At 40.7% G+C, this 22,602-nt stretch overlaps 1 protein-coding gene across 9 annotated transcripts in view; it reads right to left on the reverse strand.

Annotated features, from left to right (window-relative positions):
* ERG (ETS transcription factor ERG) overlaps positions 1-22,602 on the reverse strand; it is a 151,073-nt gene that overhangs the window by 37,438 nt on the left and 91,033 nt on the right. The window contains exon 1 of one of the 9 annotated variants that reach the window (XM_054839529.1): positions 598-697. The exons of the other annotated variants lie outside the window; for them this stretch is intronic. The gene's annotated coding sequence lies outside the window, so the exon portion shown is untranslated. Of the gene's footprint in view, positions 1-597; positions 698-22,602 lie in introns of those variants that run through there. 9 annotated transcript variants of the gene reach the window in all.

Genomic DNA, 22,602 nt, shown 5'->3' on the forward strand with positions numbered 1-22,602 from the left:
GCTGTGAAAGGAAGGCTCTAACAGCAAACCACTGTACTCAACAGCTGACAGAAAGCAGAATGGGTATTTCTTTCTTAAATACAGGGACTTAAAAATGTGCTTTCTGCTATAATTCTAAATGCAAGCTCCTGGACCAAATGCAATATAAAAATTGTCAGCATTCACCATCATGAAGAATAGCTGCATAGTCTGGTCACATATAAATGTAGACAAAGCTATTAATACTGACAATGTTTGCAAGAGTTTTTTACATCTGGATATCAGTTTTATTTCTAGTAAATACTTTTCATTACACATTTACATGTTAATTTTTTTTTTTCTCAGCCATATTAATGCTGTTTCTGGAGCAGTCTGGCAACATCAAGTAGTAAGTGGGATAAAGCACGGTAAACATTAATAAATATTATGAAGTCAATGCATTATAAGGCTCCTTTCAATCTTGCCAAGTTTTGTACCTTGATGGTAATAATTTTAGTAGTGGTTAGGTCATCTTCATGGATTTTGCATGTAACATTCTCATGACATCTCAGAAATTAAGCCTTTCATTTCTAGTAACCAGTGTCTGGGGCAATGTAATATGAAGAAAACAACACATACTGCTTACAGTGGCAGGTGGGAAAGGTCTTTCATGCAAGTCTGTGAAGTAGAGCTGTTGGTAGTATTATCCAAGGTAAATACTGGACATGGATTTTCTTTATTTCATCTTCCCTTCTCCACATATTTCCTCTCATGACATCACCAGCAAAACATAAAAATCTGTTCCTTCATTAAGATTTTTTTATTTTTTAATTGCTTGTACTATGCAAAATCTTGCTTCTCACTTGGACTTTCTGTACTAATGATAAAAGAACAAAGTATCTTCTCTATTTGGTTTAGACTTATACTTCACTGATAAGGTAAAAAAAAAAAAAGAATAAAGGACTGACAAATTTGCAGAACAATAGGTACAGCAACGCCTTTAAAATAGGCGTAAAGTCATTAGGACAAAGGTGTTTACTTAATCAAATGCAAGATTACTTGGCCTACAAACATGAAGTGACAGGAAATGTGACTGAAGTAGTTCCCATCATGAGAAGTATATGCGAGCTGACCTGTCATTTATATGCAGTGTCAGGAACTAAGGACAAAGACTTTTTTCCCTAAAGTTTGATCAAACTTAAGAAATGGTTAAAGACGACAATAAGGTCTGCAGTTGTCTGGCATAATTTGTTTGTGCTGAGGTTTACTGGGAAAAAAATACTGCAGCAGGATTAAAAGACTTTGGAGTCCATTCTAACCTGGAGATGCTTTTTCTCAAGTTAATTCTCATTAGGGAACATTCCGGCTTGTGCGTGAAATACATTTGTGCACTGTCCCTCCATGTCATCAACCCAGCTTCCACTTTAGACATGACACCATTTCCATTCATTTGTACAGCAATCAAATTGAATCATGTCTCCAGATAGTACACTCATTGTATGTGTGTCTATATATGCATATCTCAAGCTATTCAGCTCTGGTTTTTCCATTTCTTCAAATATTTCCATGGTTTATTGCTTAATCCCAGTAACAGAGAAGTTTTAGTAGAACTTTTTTTATCCCCATTGGCTATCCAAAGTCTATCAAGTGATTTTTGCTGCTCAAAAAATGCTTCAAGAACTTTGAAAGTCAAGAACTTACTGGCCAGCACGGTCAAAATCCTAGCACGCAATAGCCCACCAATATGATGAAAAACATTGGCCACAAACCAGCAGGACACTGGGCAAGAACTATAGGTAGAGAGGAGGATGAATGAGGAGACACAAATACAGCTACAACCCTCGTCGTACGTTGAGAGATGCTGCAGACGGTGAAATGCATTTATTGCTTGTGGAGTCATCTTGTGGTGTCAGCACTCCCACACTCCAAAACGGACCTGTTACCCTCAACTATGAGGGACTTGCAATAACACTGCAATCAAGAACTTCTAATTAGCTTTGCCATATGTCATTGCATTTATATAATCTATTTTTGACACCTGTTTTATGATATTTCTCCTCATTAATTCAAACAACTTCTTCTCTAATCTGATTTCATGACAATGCATACGTAAGCATAAGCTTAGAGCTCCACACAGCCACAATCCATCCAGACATAGGCTGTTTCCCATCACTTGTCGGATGTCTACAGTTGGTCAGAAAAATTAATTCTCCATTCTGCAAAGAATTCTGACATACTGGGACTTATTTTCATTTTAAATTAGACAAAAAGCTGTTATACGAAAACTTTCACCAAAACGTTTATTGAAAGGATGAATTGTAATGCACGGGCATGTGTTTTGCAGATGTTAAAACATTCTAATAAAGTTATATTTGGAGAGGACCTGCATTTTCTGAGGGAAGATTGTTCTGATTAAGACCATACAATTAGCTCTATTAAGTGTTTCCATGCTTTTTTGCTCTCAGTATCCCTTGTATACTTGATAACATTTGTTATTGGAATTGTGTGCAACTGAATTACATAGAATTGTATCTGAAAGAAAGAACAGGTGAAAGCGTGCAAGAGAGCACACAGTATGCACCTTGGTGCAGCTGCTTCAGACTTTACCAATTCACTCTTCTCACTTACTATCCTTCTATTCTTCCTCAGAATACATCTTCTGATGCTCTAGGAAGCTGTTTATCTGTAGTGAAAGCCTAATTTCAAACAGGCCAGGAATGTTATTTCCACGCTGGAACAGAGAAGACACGTGGGGCTGGACACCAGAGGCTCGCAGAGCAGCAGGCAGTCTTCCAGTCTGAAACTCTGCTCCGCTCACGTCTGCCACAGGCATCCCTGCATGGCAAAGCAAGCTGTGGCTGAACTGCTAAAGGGCTTCTAGCCTAAATTTGCAGTCCTGCTTTAAAGCCAAGTCTTTCAGCCTTGGAGTCATTGCTTCCAGCAATAATTGGTGAAACAAAGGACAAATGATTGATGTTTTAGCCTTGCCGTAGCTTATTAATCATGATGCTCTTACAACTCTATTCCGACCATTCGCAAATGAAGTGGTTTTGCAAGATACTCAATATGGTGTGTGGAACATACTGAAAAAGGTTACCACTTAAAATGCAGTCACCTGAGTCAGGAATTGCAGCACACATCTGGAATATGTTTTTCTTCTAAATCTCTGAGTCTTGGATTCATTAGATCAGACAAAAATTCACATATTATATTCATGAGAGAGTTCAGGAACAACAAAAAGCCTTGGCAAGTACAAGATAGGAAAGACAGATGTTGTCCTCACCTCCACCCATGAGAATCTTATTGCCAGCTCAGTTAACATCCTCCACCTATTTGCAAAGAGCCCTTGGATAGTCTGTGGTAATCTAAACACAGGCCTGCTGCTGCCACTTATCTGATATCTTTACCTCTTGCTGAGAAAAATACAAAGGATGTTTGGAAGTGAAGGAGAGCCACCGCCGCAGTCGCACTTGAAAAAAGGAATAATCAAGCATCCATCAAAATCATGTTGCAAAACTGCAGGCTAGATTCATTTCTGGGAAACAACAGCAGATGTTTAAGGACTGATCCTGCAACCCTCTTCGTGTAAGTCATTCTCCCTGCTTCACTAGGACTACTAATCTGAACAGAGGCCTCACGGCTAAGCCCAAAGGTTTAACATTTTGTGTCTTAATGAACAAATTCTGAGACATTATAAATTCAAATGTAGACTGTGGTGCTTTATCATAATTTCTAATAGATAGACTGCCATTCCTGAAATGTCAGCAAACCCTATTTTTGCCCAAGCTATTTTTGTCACCTTTCATCATAGGGTAATATTTGTAGCACCAGGTATTCAACTCTAGGTCTCCAAGTGTTTCATAAAATAAGAAAAAAATCACCGTTCCACTATTGCAGATGGGGAAACTTTGGTAAGAATGACTAAAAATGTGTCTTGGCTTAGAAAATCTATCTCCTTCATGACAAGTTCCCAGCCATATTTGGGTCCACCCTGCATCTCACACACTAAAATTATCACACCGAGTAGGGCTGATGAACCACTAACTTCCAGGGATCAGGAAAGTGTCCATGAGCATCTGATTTAAAGAAGTGCCATTTCACAATCAATTATTTCACCTGAAGTCTGTATCTGACAGTAAAGCGCAAACCAAGAGTTAATAAATAGAATTAAGAAACTCATACACGTCATGTGCCCTGGACACCATCAAAGCAACGCAGCATTCAAATGCAATGATGACAGCCTCCATCCTGCATTAATTTCAGGGCACATTCAACGCCCAAGTGACTTCAAGAAGGGCATGCTTAGAAGCACTTCTGCCCATGCACAACCATCAAAGAACTGCACCAGGCCTCTGAATGAAAGTGGACCTCAGAATTCACCAGGCTGTATCAAAAAGCCTAGGGAATAAAGCAGACAATCTGGTGCTATACAGTGATGAGTCTGGTTCCGTTTTTCCTTCTGCATGAGCAGAGTGCTAGTAAACTACTCAAAGGCTGAAGCAACACCAGGTTTTATTTACTGCAGCAGTGGCTGAATGAATGGGGTTAGGTGGCTGCGGGGCTGGAGCAGCACAATGATCGGTTGGGCTCAGAATACATATTCTTGAATGATTATGTCAACCTTAATTTACCCATGTTAAAAACAATACAATTGTATTCTGCAGATTGTATATTGTATATGCATTTTTAAAGAAATTGTAGCTTTGTGTGCTTATTTTAGCACTTCCATCCATATAAAGAGCTGTAACACTGAGGTTTGAATGACTATTTTTCAGTCAGTACAATAGACTTTGCTTCCTTTTCATCTTGATAGTAGTCAATTACCAACTTTGAAAGCTTGAAGTTTTCTCCTCCTTCATGCTTGGCTGTTAACTTCTAGGGCTTCAAAATGCCTAGAAAACTGGGAAAACTTGGATATAAAACTCCTTTTCATTTCAGCCCAGGGCTAGCCTCCGGCTTCTACCCTGCTTTTCTAGTACAGGACTTGATCAATCTGAAGGAGCAGTCAACCTTCTACTTTGTAAAGAAAATATAAACATCTGGGTTTTTTTTTCCAGCAATCTTTCAAGCAGAGATTTGTTTGGCAAAACAGGTGGTAGGTTTGTAAAGTGGCCCACAGCCCAGTCGGAAGTGAACTGAGGCTGCGTGCCACACCTGCTATGAACTTTTGCTAATAGATCAAAATGATACTGGGAAAGAGTCTTGGGACCAAAACAGCTGCCCAAAACAAGACACCAGTCCCATTCTAGGCATGCAATCCTACCCTTTCCGTGTTTCCTCTTAAAATTTTTGGCATCACAGGTGGCAGTTTGAATGGGATGTCTTCAAGAATTACTGTGTGTTTACTGAAGTTAGTCATCTGTCCAGAACTAAAGGCTTTGCTTGAACATGGTGACTGCCCTGGTACTCTGGTTTTGGTAACTTTATTGAGAAAATTCTCAACATAAATATACCACGTGCTTTTTTTCTGCCTTATTAAAAAAATTTGTCCAGTGTTATCATAAGAGGGTAACATTTGCAGCTATTTTACCTACCATTTAGCCAAAACTACAAGATTATACATTACATTTATACTAACTTGACCCATCACATATATATTTGTATAGATAATTATATATGCCCATTATATATACACACACACACAAGTATGTCTCATCCTCAATTTCTGAACAAATTTTACAGTAAAAATAATTCAAGCGTTAAAATGCTTTTCTCTAAGGCATACTGTGTACCAATGACAAACTTATCAGCAAAGTGATGAGAAATGTATAGGAAGGAATGAAAAGACCTTTACCACCATTGCATTGATGAAATAATTAAATAGGGGGTAAAACTGAAAAGAGTATCCAGATCCGTTTCCTTTCCAATGAACCTTTGCTTTTTATGAATGCCTAACAGCACAGGGAAATAACACTTGGACGATGGCCATGAACTGAACTTCTGGGTGACCCATCACTTCCCTGCAATGCGTCTGTGTGTGGTGTTTGTGCACGTGCGCACACGTGTGTGCACGTGTGTGCATGCGGGTGTGATGAGCAGGTCACTCACTTTCTGGTTGGAAAGACTGCCGTTATGGGGGATTTAGCTCCAAATGTAGTATTAGTTACCCCAGAGATATTGTGGGAAAACAAAAGGGTGTCCACTGGAGACGTTAGCCATTAAATCTGGCTGGTCCTCTCAAACCAGCAGCCAAGCAGAGCAATCAGCCTAGAGAGAGGGAGGGGGAGCCATTCTTGGGCATCTGCAGAGCTGCCTTCCTGCAGCTCAGCTTCCTCTGCAGGGAACCTCTGGAGCTGGAGATCCTCTTGCCTGCTGCATCAGGCTGACAAGGTCTCAGATGCTTCCCTATGTTCACCTTCATGCACATTTAAAATTCTCACCTTCCCATTTACAGAACACTTATCACATCCAACACTTACTGAAGTAATTTCCTTGCTTGATAGATCTTGCAAACACTGCTTAAGCCATCCTTATTTGTATGGATGTTTTTATTTACTTCCAAATGTGTTTGTCTTGATATTTTTGACTGACTTCTCTGCATTAGGTAACTGGAATTAAAATGCAAATTGCTATTGCTTGTTAAAAATTTGCTGTATTAAGAATGCTCTCCATTTTTGCACAACATTGTAACAGAAAGTCCTTTGTTTACGTTATTCTCCCTTCCTCTTCCCCAGCCACCTTTTATTCTGGATCTTCCATGTATACACTAAATATATACATACATACTATGATATGCTTCTCATGGTAGTCCCCATTTTACGAGCATATGGAATATTGCTCAAATGGGTAATCTTTCTAAATTCAGAATGAACTTTCCAAGTATGCCCACTGTGTATGTAAAATATGACTTCCTGTCATGATAACCTTTACAGTGTATAGCCTAACATACTTTCCTATAATTGTTTATAATTAATATCTTGATTCATATTTCAGCATATGTTATTTTAGTCATTTGCCACAAAACATGACTAATGAAATTAATACGGGATTGAATGTCACAGTATTAAGTCATTTCTGTGCAAAGATTAACATAGGAGAGTGCTTAGTAAAATAGCAATAAAGTTAAGTCCGTGCTTATGTTTAAGCATATTTAACCTGCTTTGCTGAACCAGTATAAAGTAAGGATATTGTTTTAGCTCAAACATTAACTATGAGATCAGTCAAAAAGACTGGTATGGTTTTAGGTATATTGCAGTTGGAGACGTAGCCAAAGCAACAGATCAGAAGAATAATGTTGGTTTATACCTATGACAGACAAAGGTTGGAGTGAGTGTTCTTTCTTTGTTCCCAGACAAAACAAAACAGAACAACAAGAAACCCTCACATACACAGAAAAATTAGCTTTGTGACACTCAAAAAAAATTTAATCCCAATTACACCTGAGGTTTTACTTTTGAGTTCTTATTACTTTATTTAAGCAATGTCTTTCTAAACAATATCACCAATCCAAAATTACAGAATTTAAACTATTATTTCATAAAATTTCAACTTTTTTCATTCTTTTTGCCTTTTTTAGGAGAACTGCCTCACAAATTCAGCCTTTGCCTTTATTGTGCAACTTGTGGCTCTGCGACCATGTTTTCTGCTGAATCTCATACGCAGCAGTAACAGGTTGTGGCCTATTTTTAACTGTAGATGTGAAGAAGAAAAGGAAAATGCATGTGGCGATCTTTGATGTGGCAACAAGAAAAATCCTGCAGTTTTTCCCTGTAGCGGTATCTCTTCTGAACTAGTGATTACCAACATTATTACTCTTACTAAAACCATGCTCTGCAGCTCTGATATTGACTGTATTTTTCAATGACACCAACATTAGCTCTAGAAGGACAAGAAAAGACCACCTGCTGTCACTGATGACAAGTGAACTGAGAAAGTCAATGCAAATGAAGACCACCTCAAATCCAGAACCCTGAAATTCACACCATTAAGATGCTTTTCCCCATACCTTGCTAATAAGATCAAGTGTCTAATACGCATTATTACATGAAATGAAGCTGTGAATGCAAAGCTTAAGATATGCTAAAAGACAAGATTTAGATTTACTTTTCTTTGGACTGTATTGAAAAATTACCCCCAAAATGTCTTTATATACTGTACGTTATGCCTTCAAACATACAGGAGAGGTATGTGGGCCATTTCTCTTTTATTGTTTCCCCAAACAAACCCATTTCCTACAAGCTGTTCCCATATCTTTTGTGCCACGTCCAGCTTCCCAGAAAAACAGCAGGAAAACAAAGTGTGAACTCAAAACAACCTATTTCCACAGAACAATGTGCCATACCAAGGAGAGAGAGAGCTAGAGGGGGGAGGGCTGGGGAGAAGGGAAAGAGAGAGAGGGAGAGAAGCTGTTTTGATGCTGCCGAGGGACTTAAAGAAAAAAGGAAGGAGGAACTTTTAAAAGTCACAGAGAGGAAGAGTTGTGTAACTGTAAATATGCAACAGGCAAGTTGCCAACTATTTCAAAGGATTTGAGGTTTCAAAATCATCGAGAAGGCTAACTGATTTGCACTCTGGGTTTTGAGCTTCCAGGAACACCTTTATATGTCTGAGAGCCAGAAACTACCATAACTTTTTATAGACTACTCAAGCCATACTTGGTCATAATTTCAAGTTGAATCAGTAAGGAATGTAAACAGACACCATATATGCTTCTTTGCAATCTAATAAAATGAAAGCGTGGACTAAATAAAGCAAAATGATACATGTTGTTTTATAAGAAGGGAAAACCAGAAGATCATGTTTATTTAGTTCCTAGTTCACCTGAACAATCTCCAAAGTTCCTGGTATTCAGTAAACCAGGAAAATCCATACATTAAACTCCCATAGGTATAATGCATATCACTCATTGAGACACATATAATAAAAGTCAATGATAAATGTCACTGTGCCATTTTAAAATTGTATTTCCATATTTGGCTTGTCAAGGATATAAAAGCAGAAAGAAGGAATAAAAGTAAGGAAGGAACAAATTATCTTAGCCTTGCTGTCCGTGACAATTATGCAAGTAAGAAAAAAGCATTTGTAGAATCAACAGCACAAGTGGAAAGCTTTTCCCCAAATCAAGAATCTGACCAGCTTTGAAAACTTTGGCTAGGGAGACACTGCTTTTGCAGTGAAAAACAGGTGGGTCCTTTCTTTTTTCTGTTGATAAAAGATGCAAAAACACAGACTTTGCAATTGCTTGCAATTAAAATCCACAGTCCAAAACACCACCAAGTGTCAGCAAGACCTGGCATTACCAGGAAAGGTGTACTCTACAGAGAAGGAGATATGGGGCAACACTCATGTCACGCGCTGACTTCCTACTGTGGACTTCGAAACTGCCATGGTACCACAGCAAAAAGGACCTTTCAGACACCTCAATAGCATTTACTAACCATGAATGTTATGCAGTGCTAGATGCAAGAAAGAAATGGACTCTATCTTAGGCATGAAACTAAGGCAAAGCAGTAGATAGACCTTGTCACAAAATGCTTGCAGCTAACACAGAAGGGATGCAAGGAGAGGGAAATAGATACAAAACACAAGTTAAGTGCATAGTGTGACCAGTGTGACGGTCACAGTTGTGCCAGAGGTTGTTACTGAATTTGAATGAGCTATGCAGAAGGTAATAAAAAATGAAAGGCTGCTATGCAAGGCAGGCAAGAATTGGAGTGGAGGTGAAGAGAAAAGAGTGAGGAGGGGGGAAGGAGGAGCAAAGAGCAATTCAGCACAGCCTGGAGCGAGCCCAGCCTAAACCATACAAACAACTCATCCATGTATGGGCTCCTTCTGCAGCTGCTTTCTCTGGCTCCGCTCTAGCTGATCTCCCTCTCTCTGTCAACATCATAGCGGCAAGGGGGAAACCGGAAGAATCTCTCCACTTTTGGATGTCCTTTGACTGCCCAGGACCATCCCTGGACCTCACAGTGGGAGAACATGCAGGAGCAAATGCCATGTTGGTACTGACCATGCCCTCCTGCACTCCCTCGTCAGCCCTGAACCTTCCCTGCTATAGATACCTGTGCAGGATAGGAGGGAATATCCCTGCAGGCTCCTGCTGGGGCAAATTCCCTAACACAGCACGTCCCACCAAAGGGAAGATGGCTCTGATCTCTTGTGCAGTATCCTCCTGCCCTATTGCAATGTTAGGGCTTGGCTTTTGATAATGTCAGGAGCTGCCAACAGCTGAGGTAAGCCAAAGGCAACAGTAAGTCGACAAAAGCACTTGACGTGAGAGCAGGAAGGTGGGCTTTTTATGTTTTATTTTCCCTCTGAGAGCCTGACAGACTGAAGATTGGAATTTGACCAAGCAAAGCCTTAGAGTTTTCTTAATATATCATTCAATTCACCTGGAAGACATCCAGCTAATGAGGCTTTTGTAGTTGTGGGTGTTCGATACATTTGCAAGTCAAGTACATAATTATGATGTACACACACGGAGGTGCCCAGCCTCAGGTATCCATGTTTGAACTATGCATCTGTTCAAAGCGTGAATTTCTCAGGACTGTAATTCTGCAGCCCATCAAATACAAACTGATTACTTAGGATTTCAAACATTGTTTTTACCAAAACAAAATTATTTTAAAGTGTTCAATGTGAACTAATTTCGCTCCATCAGAGTTAGCAGAAACATGTACTTGGTTTTACTAAGAGAACACTGACTTTTCTGAACGTATTTTAAACATATAAAAGCCTTCTGAACTCTTTTCTTATAAGATACTTCCAGTAACACTGAAATAGAAAACAGATCTTTAGAAACCAACTCTTTTGTAAGAATATGGAAAACAGATCTAAGGCTTCAGGAAGATTTTTGCTTCCTCATGTTGAATATTTCATCACTGACCAGGCATGCTTTAAAGCTGTTTATTACTCTCTGAAGCTTCAGAATCCAGTCACAATTCTGGAGAAAATGTTTGCTAGAAACATTTAAAATTCCTGCCACATCTTCTTGTATTCTACTTTTTCTACAAATAGGCTTTGTATGTTGAGTACACTAAATATTACATTTGTCACATGAACAAATAATTTTTTTTAATCAGTTATTTGAAAATTCAGTTCTTTTTTATGCAGTTTTCAACGTCCAGAATTTCTGACTTTGTATTCCTGGTACAATCCCTGAGGATGTTTTTCTAACTCTTACAATATTTTTTCAGGTGTCAGTGAAATCATCAATTCTTGCAAAGAAAACTGCACTACTCGTTTTAAAACTTGGTAGCTCAGAATTTTGTATCCCACACTGATCTTCTATGTGAGCGCTTCTATTGACATAAATAGAACTGTTTGTAAATAAGAGCTAACAGCCTTTAATTTATAGATATTTCTTAAAGCACTAGAACAAGTTCAGCATGAACTGAGCTTTGTGGTAGCCTATGAAATTTTAGCAGCTGAGTAGTATAATGCCCCATTTCATACCAGATTAAAAGTGCAGAGAGGTTAATAATGACACCAATTCTGTGGGAAATAGAAAAGCTGTGAAAATCACAATGAAAGTGTCTCAGGACGGGAACCTGAAAAAAAGCAGCTGTTTTTGAAAATACATAGTAATTTTTTCAAGTCACACTGTGGATCTGTGGATATAACTGAAAAGCCTCCTCTCCAGTCCTCTGCCTGAGTTATCAGCCATCAGATCATGTGTGTACAGAACCTGCTCTGACTCACTGGTGCTACGTAACTCTCTGCTCCCAATGGGCTTACAACATGGGAATTAAAAAAGGCAAAATGTCCTGTACTTAGACAGCAACAACAGGTGCAATTAGCAGGCTACTGATTATACTAATAGGAAGGGTTTGGACTTTTTTCCCTCCTCTATTTTCATTATTCAGAGAGAAATATTTTCCCATACAAGCGAGGTCGTGAAATTTGCAGAGTCAAGTGAATTGCGTTTCTGGTGGAAAGGAGTGTAAGATTAAAAAACAAGCTGAAGTCTGTGAGACTGGAGGATTCTCCTGGTGGCTGGGGACTGGGAAGGCATGGACTACCCCAAAGTCAACCAGAGTATCAGTACCAACCACCTCCGAAGCAGCTCAAACCCCTTCGTTTGCTGCCAATATCTCTTCTTCAGTTGGAGTACAGCAGCCTCAGATCCTGTGTGTCCCCGACTCCAAAACCCCAGGGGTCGACCTCGAGTCTCCCCTGGTGCTTTCTGCCAGAGACTCCAAGTAGGGCCGTTCTCCCTGGCTGCGGTGTACAGCACATTTTTTACATCTGGTCCTGCCTGGACTGGCCCAAGAGCTACTGCATGAACTATTTCTTGTTTAATTTGTTCAAAGGCCTGTCGTTGCTCAGGGCCCCATTTTAAATTGTTCTTCTTCCAGCTCACCTGATAGAGAGGGCTTACAATCAGACTGTAATTTGGGATATGCATCCTCCAGAAACCCACAATGCCTAAGAAAGCTTGTGTTTCCTTTTTGTTGGTCAGTGGGGACATAGCTGCTATTTTGTTATCACATCCATTGGGATCTGACAACGCCAGTCTTGACATTTGATTCCTAAAAAGTGGATCTCCTGTGCAGGTCCCTTGACCTTACTTTGTTTTATGGCAAAACTGGCTTTCAGAAGGATTTGGATTATTTTCTTCCCTTTCGCAGAGATTTCTTCTGCTGTGTTGCCCCATATGATGATGTCATCAATGTCTTGCAGGTGCTCTGGAGCCTCACCCTGTTCCAGCGCAGTCTGGATCAGTCCATGGCAAATGGTGGGGCTGTGTTTCCACCCCTGGGGCAGTCAATTCCAGGTGTACTGGATGGCCCCCCAAGGGAAAGCAAACTGTGGCTGCCAAAGGGATCAAGAAAAATGCATTAGCTATATCAATTGTGACATATCACTTGGCTGCCTTTGACTCCAATTGGTATTGAAGTTCTAGCATGTCCGGCATGGCAGCACTCATTGGCGCTGTGATTGCATTGAGGCCACGATAGTCTACTGTCAGCCTCCGCTCTCCTTTAGACTTTCGCACTGGCCACATGGGACTGTTAAAGGGTGAGCAGGTTCTGCTGATCACTCCTTGGCTCTCCAGGTGATGGATCAGCTTATGGGTGGGAATCAGGGAGTCTCAGCTGGTGCGGTATTGCCACCAGTGCACTGTTGTGGTAGCGACTGGCACCTGTTGTTCTTTGACCCTCAACAACCCCACAACAGAAGGGTCCTCTGAGAGACTGGGCAAAGTAGACAGCTGTTTAATTTCCTCTGACTCCAAGGCAGCTATGTCAAAAGCTCATTAATACCCTTTTGGGTCCCTGAAATACCCTCTCCTGAGGCAGTCTATGCCAAGGATGCACGGTGCCTCTGGGCCAGTCACAATGGGGTGCTCTTGCCACCCATTCCCAGTTAGACTCATTTTGGCCTTGAGTGCAGTTAGCTGTTGGGACCCCCCCAGTCATTCCAGACTACAGATGGGTTCCACCCCTTCATGGCTTGATGGCATTAGGGTACACTGTGCACCGGTGCCACTACAGCCTTATACGCCTGTGGATCTGACGTGCCAGGCCATCGGATCCACACAGTCCAACAAACCCGGCTGTCCCTTTCCTCCACCTGGCTGGAGGCAGGGCCCCTCTAGTCCTGCTCATTGTATTCGTTACTCACTTCTTGTAAAAATTACTTAGAAGTCCCTTTGAGAGGATCATAAGTACAATCAGGCTTTTCACTCTGTCTGGGGATCGGCATTTTTCCTGGAAGAATCCCCTTTTGTGATTGCTTTTCCTTGCAACTCACATACCTGTGGTCGAGGTAGGTTTTCCATCCCACTTCCTCATGTCCTCTCCATGGTCATGCAGGTAAAACCACAGGGTGCCTCGCGGTGTGTACTCTCTATATCCTCTCTCTTGAGCAGAGGAACACTTGCTCCTAATAGCTGAGATACTGGTCCGTACAGGTGGGGAATAGGACATACCCTCTTTGAGTTGCTGGACCTTCTGAAACAGTTTCTCCACAGCCAAGACAAGGGAGGAAGAGAGACTTTGTGTGTATTGCCAGAGTCGCCCAGCCACTTCATCCACTGTTGGCCCTTCTTTGCCTTTCCAGTCCATTACTGCCAGTGAATTGGCATATGATAATGGTGCACTCTACACAAACTTCTGCCATATGGGTCGGGTGCATTGGACTTCATTTGGATCTGTGGGTACCTAAGGGTTGTCTGGGTCATAATAAACCAACTCCCACATGGCTAAGTCCCTCACACGCTGGATACCTCTCTCCATGGTGGTCCACTTGCCTGGATGACATACATCATCTTCACTGAAGGGACATCTTTCCCTCACACCTGACAGAAGTCACCTCCAGGGGCTGAGGGCTCGTGTCTTTTTTCCAATCGCTTTGTCAATATCCCTTCCCTAGACAGGGATCCCAGCTGCTTGGCTTCCCTACCCTCTCATTCCAGGCTACCGGCCCCATTATCCCACCATCGGAGCAGCCAGGTGACAATGTGCTCACCTGGATGGTGGCTGAAACCTTTTCACATATCTCGCAGCTCACTCAGGGACAGGGATCGGATGATTACCTCTGGTTCTGCCTCTTCCTCCTGTTCTCATGATGGTCCAGGTTCATCGTCCTCCCTTACTAAGTGAACTGATTTTTTTTGTGTATTTCTTCTTCTGTACAGGGGCAACTGATACTGGCACAGGTTGGTTTTTTGGTTCAGCCCCAGTGCCTGTCAAAGGGGTTTGAGTAGCCGCAGTGCCTGTCACCGGGGTTGGGGTAGCCCCAGTGCCTGTCGATCTGTTTTCCTTCTCTTCCCCCGAGGGTGCTGCCTAATATCAAGCAGTGTTTGGTAGATTGTGGCCGGGGCACAGCACAGTGTGGTAAATTGTGCCTCCTTGGAATAGCCACAGCATTTTCCTTTCAAATTTCTACCACTTTATGAGGGTCCTGTACTTGTTCGGGAGTGGAGCTCCAAACCATTGGAGGTAAGAAGTTCTCTAGATACCTGCCCATAGTCTCCCACATGCCATGCCACCCATGACTATTGAGCCTCGGGGCAGATCCCTGGGTGGTATTCTTAAAACAATTCTTTGTAACCCTAAACAAGAACTGAAACACACTCAGGAGACATAGCAATAGCAGCATGCTGGCTTGAACATCCCAAGGGTATTCAAAAATTTTCAAAAGCTGTTGTAACCAGCCTGAAAGAAAAAGGGAGGTGAAAGAGCGAGAGAAAGTATCCCCCCCCCCCCCGTCTTCTCTATAGATTGAATTATGAATAAATAGATGATGTCATCCGAGATACAGGCATGACAGCAATTCCACATAGAAATACTAGCTTAACCTCATGACCAGTGATGTTATCGTATCATAAGTCGATATTACACAGTACAGCAAAATGAGAATCCTGACCCCACTCCCAGAGATGATAAACAGTGCCACAGGGAATACGTACAGCAGGTAAGGATTTACATAACACAGCCACGTGAACAAACAAAACACCATTGTGACTAGTGACTGTTTACCTAATATAATAGATATATATAACAATTGTGTTTTAACACACTCTGGTCAGATCTGTTGTTATCTCAACCCTTTGTGCCCCACGTTGAGCACGAAAAAGGACTGTCATGGTTCAATCCCAGCTGGCAGCTGAGCACCACGTGGCTGCTCGCTCACCCCTCCCCCAGCAGGATGGGGAGGAGAATCAGAAGAAAAAGATAAAACTCGTGGGTTGGGACAAGGACAGTTTAGTGGGACAGCAGAGGAAGAGGAAAACAACAACAGCATAGACAAAGTGGGTGATACACAATGCAATTTGCTCACCCCTGGAGCCCAAAGCCCAGTCCATCCCAGAGCAGCAGCTCCTCCTCCCTGGCCAGCCCCCTTTATATCCTGAGCATGATGTCATATGGTCTGGAATATCCCTTTGGCTAGTTCAGGTCACCTATCCTGGCTGTGTCCCCTGTCAGCTTCTTGTGAAAATTAACTCTATCCCAGCCAAAAAACAGGACACAGAGAAACTGAGAAAATCAGAGGCAATCAAGGTAATGTTCTTGAGGACTTTGGTGTGCTGAAGATATCCACAGTGGTTACAATTTATATGAAAGACTATCCATCACTTAGCATTGTAAGACTTCAATACATGGAAACAAATGAGGTGGGTTTTTTGGAGCAGTGTACAAAACTAACATTAAAAAAAATTCTTTTTAGTTTAGAGATACATATTGACATTTGATCAGCAAACCCACAGGCTCTAGAAAGCTTAGAAAGTATAGCAGAAAGGAATACTGAAAGAGAAAGGGGAAAAAAAAAAGATATTGAAGGTCAGGGAATTGAACACTTCTATTGTGAGCTTCTGCATTAAATTTCCTCTGTCCCCCCAAAAGAAGATAGCAGCTGCATTTGGTATTTAGCAAACATGTTGGGTAACAGACTAGAACAGAATGGATAGATGTTAACATGTTCATACTACAGCAAATGCAGAAAATATAGCTTAGAAAAACACAGTGGCTGGTTGAATACATTTTTCACACCAGCTCTGTTGGGGCTTTTTAGCAGTAGGACAAACTAGGGAATCACAGAGCAGCTTCTTTCTGAGCCAGCTGAGTTTACAAATAGTCTTACATGAATCTCTGACATGTTATGCTAAGCCTTTTGCTAAATGACCTCCCCCACAAACGATAAGTGTGATAAGGAGAATGCGTCGACACGTATGAACCCAGGACGACTCCTTGTGTAGTATTTCCACAGATGTGCTGGGACCACCAGAGGCATCGCATCCCCCGGAACAGAGAAGCAACTCACTCTGCCATTTGCTAAGTACAAGGCAAGCAGGGAAGTGCTACTCTTTGCCCTGATAGAATTTGCCTGGAAAGTAAAGCATTTCCTCATTGCAGAGGGCAGCACATCCACTCCAGCAGTGGTAATATCCCAGAGGAAGGCGGTGGCCTTTGCACAGCATCTCTGCCAGGCTGCGGCCAAAGGGAGCAATAGAGCTCTCTGCTTGAGCCCAGTCATATTTAATAAAAGAAGCTCAGGATCTTTGCACGAAAAAGAGACTTCTACAAGTGCACACTGTTCTGTAAAAGCAAATGCAAATTTTTAGCTTGTACTTTGGGCTTTGGATTCTCTGTGCATTTGCGTAATTCACAGAAATAATCAGGAAATTTTGGTGGTGTTTTGCATAAGACTTGTTTGCCTGCAAAGCTAGACATTTTTGGAAGTTTGGGCCTCTCTTCTCCTTTGCTTGGCCACATTCTCATTTATTTACACAAGTCTGGTGATTGTAAATGGTTTCTGAAGTACTGGAGATTACAGTTTATACTCACTGTCATGAAAATTCAGAGTATAATGACTTTGTTTTTCTTTTCTCCTAGTGTCCCTTGTATACTAAGCTGATAGTTTAAAAAAGGCTAAAACTTTGTCCTCCTTAGGATACTTCATGACTCAAAGTACTTCCTTGACAGATTTTGTTTTCTCACCTTTCACTTCGGTTTTTTCAGCACTGACTGGCACTGATCATTATTGCTTCAGTTGCTTATGCAGTAGTTTGTAAATTATTTTGAAGCAAATTGCATTGTTTGTGCTTCTGCTCAGCATCTGGTTTTGGTGTCATTATCAAACTTAGAAGTTTCATTTTCAGCATCATCCCAAACCTATTTATTTTATCTTATCTAATGAAGCTTTTAAAAAAGTTAATTCTGAGGATTTATCAGACTTCCTTTTTAACAACAGTAGTTGCCAACTTTCATGATCTTTTGAACTTCAGTTCCTTTGAACCTAAATTTTAGAGTCAGCTGAAAACCTAAGACTATTAGTATTCATTTCAGCTAAAAAGTTGTGAATTTCAAGGTTTAAAAGGCAGATAAGATGATGAACAATGCAACATGTATTATTGCCTGAAATTCCATGATTTTTAAGCTCTTGTCATCATCTTGAGAATTCTGAATTCTGAATATTTTTTACTGAAAAAATTATAACATTCCTTTTTGTTACCTTAATTTCATGATTGCATCCCACTGCTCTCTACCTCCACCTGGAAATTTTAATGTAGAACCTTTTGCAAGATTTTCCCTCATCTACTTGTTCAACCTTCTCTGAGTCCTCCTCTTTTCACTAAAGAAAGAAACAGAAGATAAGCTAGGGGGAAAAAAAGGAAAACAATGCCTTGGGGCTCATGGACACCCCACTTATCCACTTAATGCTGACCTTTCTTAAGCAACCTACCAGCCCCCTTAATTGATCCTCTCCAGTGTCATAAAAGTCTTCAAGCCCCCTAAATTGCAATATTTGGAGACAAAATTGCTACTAAGATATACAGAGGTGGATTCTCTTTACTTGTGATATTACAAACATTGGAAATTTTCCTATTTAAAAAAAAATGAGCTGAAGCTTGTGTGAGTTACTATACAGAAAATATATTTCTCCAATAGGTCAGACTGCCAGCCTTATTTCTTTACAGCTTCAGGAGTAAGATTTAATATTGGACATCTGATGGCAAGAATCCATTTGAACCCCAGTTTACAAACTAGAAACTTAACCAGAAATGTGTTTGACTCATTATTTTTACTAATTAAAAAGCACACCCTAAAATTCCAGGTTACTGAGTGTTCATCTGCATCAGACCCTTAGACAAGGTACTCGTTTTTTGTGAGATCCACCTCTGCATGTAGGACTAGGTCAAAACCGTAGCGGTACTAACACCACATGCAGCCCCTTAAGAGGCGGGTAAGCAATGTCCAGGCGGTGTGTGTAGTTCTTCTGCAGGGTCTCTGCCCTGTGATGAGTTCAGCCTTGTTACATGAAGTTGTTCAAAGACTTTAAGTCAGGCCTCAGAAATAGAGAGTACTTAAAAGCAATGCATTTTGGGTCTGCCTCCTGGCTTTTAAGCCTTTAGGGTGGATTCTTTAGTCCTAGAGAGTCTTTTGTCAATCAAAACTGAAGACTTCAAGCGTTCATACAATTTAAGAAACTGCCCTTTAAGAAAACCACTAAATATCACAAGACTCCTGATAAAAAATGTGAGAGTTGGCAAGAACTGCATCCTCCAAGAAGCAGCTGAGACTGACAGAGATTGCGGCCAAACAAAACCTCTATCAAAGAGGAAAACAGTACTATGAAGGCCCAGGCTCGGAAGAGAAACATACTTGGAATTGAATTTGGTCTGGTCTGGGTTCTAAAAGTTTAGATTAAGTACATGATGAAGATGTGGGGGGAAAAAAAAAAGTGAATCTGAAGACAGCAAAGATTTAACATTCATGCTAATTGGAAAGGATCTAGGCACCATTACAGAGAAAGAATTCATGCAGAATGAGTTAAAAATCAATAATTTACATGTTTTATAGATTATGCTTTACTTCAAAATATTTTTAACATCTATTTAAATGCATTTTTTAAAAAAGGCATTGTAGTTGTCAAATCTGCACCACACTTGCCCACCAAACAGTTTTGCAATTCGTAGTTCATTGTTGACCCATTTTGAATATTTGGAGCTAAAGCTTCTCATCCTTAAGTGAGAAAACAAAATGCAAAAGCATTGCATGACTAGCAACAGTTAATAGCAATTTTTTATCTGAAAGCATGTTATTGATACCCTTGCAAATAAAAACCTAGCACACCACCATCAAACAAAAGGCCTGAAGAGTTTAAAAGGGAATAGTTACTCCTTTACAAAAGAAAACCAGCCTCTCTTTCTGTATATTGAAGGTGGGAGGGAAAACATAGAAGTTTTGCAAAACTGCAATTTTCTAGCATTTCAGCTGGTTAAAACTACAAGTTGGGAGGAAGGTACAAGAAAGAAGAGTACAGCAAAGCCACTTTGCCCAAATTCATCACCTGTGTGACTGTCTTTCTTCAACTTCCAATTCCATTATTTTACTAAACAAAGACTTTTCCCAGGAAAAAGATCTAACCACTTTCAATTTTCCTTACTTTTTCTCGAAAGGCAGTATTGACTAAGTAGTTGTGGGTTTTGGTTTTTTTTCACATCAGTGAAAGCAGGTAAGTGGCATAACAACACTTTCCAATTGTGAGTAAGCAGTCCATCTTCAAAAACCCATCCCAAGTCTCACTGAGCAGAAACAGTGGGAACTGTCAAGTTGATCAGCACCTTGGAAAATCAAGATCCTTATTCAGGGCTTTAAGCAGAGATTTAACAACCTAACCCGAGGGACCCCTCTTTTTAAAAAATTTCAACCTGGTCCATTTAAAGACTTTCTACTAAACTTGCCTCCTTTGGCATAAAGCACAAATGATTTAGTTGGGATTGTAAAGATTTACTATGCACTTTTCCTATCTTATTAGAACCAGTAATGGAATCCACTTACTTGAACTTCTTTGGCTCCGAATGCATACTGCTGAAGAGCATGACATCCAGAGGTTAAATTCCTGTCTACCTTTCATTTCAGCTTTATAGCGAGTACATTTCCTTAAAACCTGTGGATTCTAAATCAAAGGAAAATTTATTTTTAATCATCTCACCAATAATTAAAAAAACCTTAAAAATTCAGCAGTAAAGTTAGTAGACTACTCTGATGATTAAGAGAAAACATAAAAGAAAATTAAGAACTTGACAGATGCTTGTAGATAGAAGTTTTCTAAAAAACCCTCTTTTTCAGATAATTTGCTAGTTTTCCTACATATTTATAAAACATATATTAAAAATAAGCAGTTCCAGTAAAGACCTTCACTGAAACATTCTCAGAACAACTGTTTCTTGACCAGTATGACCAACAATGCATACAAATTTATTCTTCTCACTATGTAGGAGACCCACGCATGGGAACAAGGACGCCTTTTTTGCTGTGCATCTATCAGACAAGGATGACGATCTGTCTCTCTGTATCCTTTTTCTACATTTTCACTCCAAATCTGAAGAGATAACATGATTTTCTGATGTGTCCCTGGACCTAAGTCACCTCACTTCTTGTCTAATGCTGTACACATGCAGACACCTCTGTCCTTACAGATGTCTAAAATGTGCTGGATTTGTCTTATTAGTTCAATAAAAAGAAAGTGGGGGCCCTCACCTCACCATTGCAGAGCCCAGCCCGATGAGGCACATTTGCACACTCTTAATCTAAAACATCAGTGGAACAGCTCAGATGCTTTCAGTTCAGCAACATGTCTGTACAGTTTGATGGATCACATCTACAACGACCATTCAGTGAATACTGCGCTGCCTGCGACCCTCCACAGAGCTTTCTTTTTTGGCTGGGGCAACCCAGCCTGATTCAAAGTTCACCAAAGTAAATGGAGAGACTCAGCACTGTCGACAGGATCACGCTGATCCGAAGCCAGGGCAGGAAACTCTGAGGAAACATAAGAGCTACCCTGTTTGTTGCCTCGAATATTTGTTTAGTGTTTTGGAATTTACTGACTAAAGCTGCGTGGAAGAAACTTGGCAGCCAGAGACTTTTGCCAAGTTGTGTTATTTTGGTTGTATCAGAACTCCTGAAATAAACCCAAAACTCCAGTGAGACTTTTGTGTTCCTTGAACTCACTCCATCCAACCATTCAGGATCACCCTGGACTGACAGATCGGCTGCAGTCTTGGATAGCAAGGCAATATCATGCTAAGAAAATGATGTGTCCAGTTCTCCTCTCACTTTACATTGCTCTGTAGCCCATTGGATATAGTGGATCCAGTTCTGATTTAATCCAGCTTAGAGAAAGAGGAAAATTCAATAGGTTTACTGTAGAGCCCAAGATAAAACTCCTAAGGTTTGAACTTCTTCAAGTGGCCACCATGATATATTTCCTCTGGCTGAAACAAACATTAACTGAAGCGGCCATGTCCATCAGTTAATCGACTGGACAGAAGCATAGTCCCAGGTTACACGTCTCACAAGTGGCTATTTTGTTGACTAAAATTTTCAACAAAAATACACCTTTGGAACTAAAAAAATACCACCTTTAGAAGAGAACGGACATGAAAAAAGGAGCCTGCGGATGATTCGGCTGGTGTTTGTGTTCATTAAGAGGGTTAATACAAATGTTCCTGATTGTTTCTGTTGTTTATGAATCTCGACCTTCAGAACAGCACTGAAATGTGCTGTCTCCTAAAGATGTTCCCTACCGATATGACACACACTTTGTATTGTTTCACTGCACACAAGCATTAATATCCCAGAGGTAACCCACCCTTCTTTTAACGGCTGGTGACAGGTCCAATGGCAGAGCAAAAATCAGTTGAAGGAAAGGGAAGTCTTGTCGGAAACGAGATTAATCTTGTAACGAGTGTTCAGCCCTGATAACCCATCTGTGCAGAGAACTGCTTTAACTGGAGAGCAATTAACCTTCACCTGACAAGCTCTGTCCAACCGTTATAAACAACATTAAAGGCACAGGATCCCCCTCTTTTTTCCCCCTTTACATAGACTAAACAATCACATTCTGAATTCCATGAAAATGGTACATGTACCGATGCCTTGATGACAAATCGCAGGAAAAATTTTTTAAAAGGTAATGGCTGTATGGAAATAATGTGAAAAATGTCTCTGGCCACCACTTCAGTGAGTTGATCTGATTAGTAAAAAGCAACAATTTTGAGCTCTTCCAAGGGAATACCTTACGCATGAGGGAAGCTGATGTGAATACACCAAAGACTCACAACAGTAAAAATGTATGCAAGTAGATAAGAGCTGGTTAACCACGTCCCAGGAACAGTGCTTTCAGGACAGAGCGTGTATTTCCCCAACACCCCTGTAAACCCAAACCCAAGAGGCAACTTCCTAGAGCTTC

The sequence above is a fragment of the Grus americana genome, chromosome 1 (assembly GCF_028858705.1).
Source record: "Grus americana isolate bGruAme1 chromosome 1, bGruAme1.mat, whole genome shotgun sequence".
NCBI classification, from domain to species: Eukaryota; Metazoa; Chordata; class Aves; order Gruiformes; family Gruidae; genus Grus; species Grus americana.